The following is a 6870-nucleotide window of genomic DNA, read 5'->3' on the forward strand; positions in this document are numbered from 1 at the left end:
GATATAGACAACACAAATTGCCTACAAGCCTTTTGTCTATTCAGGTTCCATTCTTACATAACTAGGAAATTACTGACTTGTGTGTATCTAGCTCTATATGGTCTATTGTGAAAGGGACTCTTTTTTAAACTGAAACGTTTACTGTTGTACTTTCTACATAGAAAAAAGAAGCTGAAAAATATCTGATTTAATTCTGTTTAGAGTATATCATTGCCCTTTGAATAGGTACCATTCAGACGCCTAACATTTTAAGTAGCTAGACTATATCGTTAAACCCAAAAATAAAAATGTGCATAACGAACAAAGCAGGACTTATGACTTTTTCTTTGTTCCTCCTAAAGCGTTCATGCTGCCCACCTTCCAAGCTACGCCGTCTGTTCTCTACGCCAAAATCAATGGCTCGGAAAGTCTGTCCTGTGAATGTCCAGATCACTCCTGCCAGGAGGTTTTTTGGTACCGATACCTTGAGAGGACAAAGACTCTTCAGTTCCTAGTGTATGTCAACAGCGCTGGCAGAGAGAAACATGGAGAACGCCTGAACGGCACTCGCTTCAAGGGCTCCGTGTCCTCTGGACAGAGGGTGGTCTACACCCTGCGTATAACAGGACTACAGGAGGATGAAACCGGCCTCTATTCCTGCATGTTTAAAACTAAGAATATTATGCCTGTTGGATATTACATAATGCCTGGAGGTATAGCAGCGCTCTCCTTCTACCGTTTTTTTTTCTTGAGTTTCTTTCTTTAATGGTGTTAGCGTTGGTTAGTGAATGAAGATTTTAGGATGAAGAAAGTCAAGAAGACCAAAGTAATGAAACTGAGACACCTAATGTTGGTTTACAGAGTCATATTAGTAAAATCACACTTGCATTGAGCTTTCCATCCCTAAAGTGAGAGGATCTTTACCTGGTGTGAAGCAGGAGATGTTTTTCATGGTGCCCCAGAACATCTCAAGATCTTGAAATAAATGACTAATCAGTGGAGAGATTGAAAAAGATTCCGAGATGTTTGGCCTGACAATCCCAGAGTTCTGTTAGTTTTAGCAGTCTTGAGCTGTCTGGGATCTTCTAGTCTGGAAAGTTCATATTAATTGACTTGGTTGTCAAGTTGCTGGACGCAGTGGGTGCAAATTTCATATCACCATAAAATGTATATAAGTAAATCTATATGTATTTATGTGCTGTCTTGATGTTCTCTTTTCTTTGTTCTCCAGTGAATCCTCCAACAGTTCAGCCGCCAACTGTTAAGACCAAGAAACCCGTGAAGATCTGTAATTGCAAACGCTCCAATTCTCCTAAAGGTGCGGATTGAGCTGTGCTGTTAGATGTAGCTGATTTTGTGCTGTTTTGTTTTTTATTGGTTTCTTTGTGTTGAGTTGCAGGCTGTGAAAAATTAGTGCTTTGGCCGGGCATTGGTGCTCTTCTGCTTTTGGCCATTACACTTGTGGGCACACTTTACTACTTCAGTCGTGAGTACACACAATCACACATACACACAGAGCTCGCTCATGTCTTTGTAACACACTGGTACATCACAGTGGTCAATGAAAAAGCTTCACAACTTCAGTTTGGCCATGTGACATGTTTACTCTCACGTACATTGTTTCAGATGTTCAGAAGTGCATTTTCAGAGTTTCAGAAGTGCTACCCTAACAGTGCTAATAGTTCTGTAACCGTATAAACTGTTCACCGTATAATAAAAGTGGAATTAATTTAAATAGGAATTCTGTATAAAATTTCATATGCATGTCAAGTCTGCCTCATAAATGTTTTCTTTTTTTATATATATTGGGACAACAGGTCTACCTAAGAAGTGCAGACATCGATTTACCAAGTAAGTCAAGAAATATTTCAATCTGTTGCTGCATAATGAGATTTTCAGTGGGGTTTTTTTATCAAATAATTTAATTAATGTTATTTCTATGAGTAAAATGTCTTTAAACTGATCTGTGGCCCTTTTTTGGCCATGGAAATGAGGAAATAAACAGAAAGGTTATGGCTGTGGGTAGGGATGTAACGATTAACTGCAAGCCGGTTGAAAATCGATTCAAATATGTGACGATTCAAATCGGTTGAGATGCTAAACAAATCGCGATTCATTTAGGTGTAGGAGTTTATATGAATGTATGTCTGAGGGGAACTTACTGTCTTTAGAAAAGTTTAGATGGTATTTTTTCTTGTGGGTTATTTATCATTTGCGAAACTGGCGTCTCGCATCAAAGATCACCTTTACATAGGTGTTTAAATTGGTTCTATTTCGACAGTTAGGCTTCTTAGACTCAACGAAACTTTTATAAACACTTAAATCATTTGTTAGCCTATTTCTGCCAGTATGATGAGCTTTAACAGATTTTTTAAACTTTTTTAATTTTCTCCATAGGACGAATCCATTGCGATGAGGTGGAAGAATACACTCTTCATGTCGAAACAAATGTAAGCATCTACATTTGGATAAAAACATGACTTACCTTTAAAAAGTTCAAATACAGTCTTTGTCTTATATATAATAATCTCTTCTTTTTTGTTGTTATTTACAGGCAGTGGTCCCTTTTCTCTCTAAATTGTGGACCTGTAGAATTTTGCCATGGCTTCACTAAAATCAAACTGGGTTTTAGAATGTAAAAACGTGTAAATAAAAATAATAGCTTACATTTACAGTTTAGCGTTTCATCTGACATTATTCAACTAACAGTCCACTTAATGAATTAGATTCATTGTCTAATTTGACTGAATTAAACCAGAGCTGAACATACCACCAGGATCACCCCAAAACTGAACTCGGACTAACCTAAACTGTCTTAATCGAGCTTTGAGTTTTGTTCTTGCCAGCACAGCATGTTTAATATGCGACTGAATGTACATTTTTCTAATTATGATGTTCTTTTATCTTATATGCTGTCATGTTTTATGCTTTCATGTTATGCTTATTAAATAGTTACATTAATCAAGATTAAATTAAATGTGTATCACTGAGTGATTCTGTGGGTTATTATTTCTCTGATGGCACTTGTTTGTTTTGTAGGGGTTTTATGGTATCCCCCGTCTTGCATATCTGAGGGTGTGTTGGTTAATGTGATTGGGTGTTATCAAGTTTCCCTCTCTGAGGGCGTGTGTTCCCATTATGAAACTATATTGATTGATATTGTCTCATCACAGCTAGAAAGTCTAATTAGCTTGAAATATTTGTTATGTGTCAAGTCAGGGCAATAGACTACCTATACATGTTCATAGTGAATGTGGTGAACTACACCTGTGGTTATTCTGCTAGAACACCTGCGAGAATTTGAGAAGAAATGACTTAATAGATCCTCTAAAAATCACACCAGTAACAAATTGGTAAATGAACAATTTTTTTAAATATTTTCTCAAATACAAGACATGATATGGATAAATGTAACATTTAAAATGAAAAGGATCTACAGTATAATACAAGGAAAAACAAATACAATCAAAAAATAAATAAAAGATCTGTCAAATAAAAAATGTGGGTATGAGAGTAACTGTGCTGCTATTCAAGCTGAATGTGCAGCTGTTCTTCCTGATACTTTGAGGCAAATGAACAAACCCCTTCCTGTGCAAAAAGACAGAACATTATCTCTCTCGCATCGCTCGTTCAACTTTGAGCTCCTCAGCGCTACACTAAAACAAAACCACCACAGAGAAACCACAGCCCTTGCCGCATGGAGAGCGTCACAGGCACAGACTCTTAACACAAAACCTCCATTACACTGTTTAGTTCAGTCTCTGTACTAAAGCAACATTTTATCATTAGTTCATCAATTTTCCAGGACTTTCATAAAATAAATAAATAATAAAAATAGATGGAGTACAACAAAGGTCAAAGGAAAAAAAACATTATTCTAAAACATCAATTTAATTTATTTATTTATTGATTGTAGAAAATGACATGTACATTTTCAATGTTAAAACATTTTTTTTTCTTTTTTTCAACAGAGCAAACAGAGTACATTAAATACATACATCTAGAATTATTTAATTCAATATAAAAATATAATAAGTGCACAAAACTTGAAAGTATTTCAGTTACATATGGCAAATGCTTTATAACAGTAATACATCGCTACAACTGTGTACAGTTCTTTCAGTCTTCCTAATTTAAAGCAAAGAAAGGAAAGTCAACTTGAATGAGCTGTAAAAATATATTTAATCTTAATAAAGTGGATATTCTCAAATGCAAAAATGAATATATAATACATATCTTGCTTGAGGACTAACTTTGTGTTTTGCAATGTGCAAATATTCGGAAAAAATAGCCAAAATTATTTTTCTTTGTGATATCTTACCGGCTTTCTTTGTGATCTTTGTCTTTACCAGTGAGCATCTGCACACAACTCATGAAAGAATCTGACATGAGATACAGACATTTACATTTGAGAGAGTCTGATGAATTTTCACGCATTCAGATTCAAAAACATTATCACTGTATTTACATTAAACTGTGTGCTTTATTACCATGTTTAGTTGAGTTCGTCTATGTTCTGTGTCTCAAGTAAGTGGAATCTATTTTGGGTCACGAGACCAATACCTTCGACCATGACGAGCTGAAAATTACAGTAAATAAATGATAAAATTATGGTAACATACATAAAAAAATGTATATTCACTGACAAAAGTGAATACTTTCAGTTAACAATTTAAAAATATTATGAATAAAAATACTAGCTTTACATTTATAATATACTTACATCACTTTATATATGAGATTTCAGTAATAAACAAAGGTAATTGCAGATTTTATAATATAATATTTTATAAATTGTATTATACACACACACATTGTAAAACACTGTAAAAAGGGATTTTTCTAAGTTGTAAAACAAGGATTATTGGAGTTTTACAAGAAAATACAGTTTCACAAATTTTTCTAAACATTTTTCAGAATATATATATATATATATAGCTATAACAAATGTATTTTTACAAGCTTGTATTATTTTAGCTTTTTTGTAAACATCCTTCTGATTAAACAGAATCATCATCCTGTGCAATAATACTGAAGTAAAATATGATCACACAGCTATTTGTAGCAATTCATTACTTAGAATGCTGTAGAAAAAAGAAGGAAATTTATGAAGCAAGTCAACACTGATAGACATAATTATGAGGGACCTATAAAAAGTCCTGTCATAAATGCATTTCTGTGAAGTGTACAGAGTGCAGGTGGCATTTAGAAACTGGCAAATAAATGTTTTCGATTTGCTGTTTCTTATTACCTTTTACACCTGTACACTTCTCATTCAACTTTAAATTACAAACAACACTGAAGTAAACATTGAAGTATCAGGTTGATTCTGCATCGTCTAAACCTTATGAGAACTGATTAAAAACAATTCAAATGGACCCCAGAAAAAGCATGTCAGTCACATTTCTAAAAAGTGCAACTCTACTTCGTAATATAGGGATTTTGAGAAGCATTGAAAGAACCTGAAGGAAAAATAATTAGTTAATTCAGAAATTATTGTTATTAATTTAGCACATACAGCACTGAGACCACAAGTTAAGTCTCAGCTGAACAATAAGTTTTAAAAACGTTACCAAGAAACCAATTCTACTTACATCAGGGTATGATCTGTTGTAACTAATCCCTCCCTCTGTGCTTCAGTTTGATGGATACAGTGTTTGAATCACCTGAACTGAAGAGAATCCTAATGCTGCAGTGACTGAAAGTCTGTTTTTACTGATCACTCTCTAAACTGAGCTCTCTGGAGTGGGCAGCTGTTTTACTTCATGTAATATTCCTCTGTTGTGGTGCGCGTGAGGATGAGTTGGCCCTCTTTCTCCAAGGAATCCCCAGGTAACCCCCATCCCCCTCACCTTCACATCTGTCTGGGCTGTGTTTTGGGTCTGAGACCCACATCTCTGAGATCAGGTTCTTTTGGTGAGTCAGACAGGGATCCCCAGGTAAGAAATCAGTGAATGATGAGAAATTACCCAAACTGAGAAAGTGACTCAAAGCTATATGGGGGGCCATGGAAACTGAGGGTGGACCGCCTGTCATAAACCGTATCTCTGTTTGACTGGAGGTCTTCCTGAACACCCACCCGCCAGATATGAAAAACAGAATCTCCCTTTAAAGATGGGTCAACATTTTCAAGTTCTAAAATCAGTACTGTATCATTAGGTCAGCTGATCACAAACATTGAAATATAAATCAGAAAAAGTTAATGAACTTTCTTATTTTTTTATAATGATGTACAAAAAAAGAAAGTAATTTTGTAAGTAATTATTATTGTTTTGTTGCACTTTTATGATATAATTGTACTATTATTATTTAGTCTATTATTATTTATTTATATAGAATATAAATATCTTGGAAACTGTAATATTGCAAACTCATATTGTACCTATGTAAACAACAACAACAACGATGATAATAATAATAATAATAATAATAAAACTGACAATATTAATAAATATATTATTTATTTTAACAAAATTATTCGTTTTGTTGCAGTTTTATGCTGTAATTGTATTATTATTATTATTATTATTATCATCATCATTATTATTATTTAGTCTATTTTTATTTATTTATATAGAATATAAATATCTAGAAACTTTGTAATATTGCAAACTCATATTGTACCTATGTAAACAACAACAACGATGATAATAATAATAATAATAATAATAATAATAATAATAATAATAATAATAAAACTGAAAATATTGAAAATATTAATAATAATAATAATAATAATAATAATAATAATAATAATAATAATAATAATAATAATAATAATAATAAAACTGAAAATATTAAAGGGGTCATATGATGTTGCTATAAAGAACATTATTTGGTGTATTTGGTGTAATGAAATGTGTTTATGCGGTTTAAGGTTCAAAAAACACA

The sequence above is a fragment of the Sinocyclocheilus anshuiensis genome, unplaced genomic scaffold, assembly GCF_001515605.1.
Source record: "Sinocyclocheilus anshuiensis isolate Anshui unplaced genomic scaffold, SAMN03320099.WGS_v1.1 scaffold587, whole genome shotgun sequence".
Taxonomy (NCBI): Eukaryota; Metazoa; Chordata; class Actinopteri; order Cypriniformes; family Cyprinidae; genus Sinocyclocheilus; species Sinocyclocheilus anshuiensis.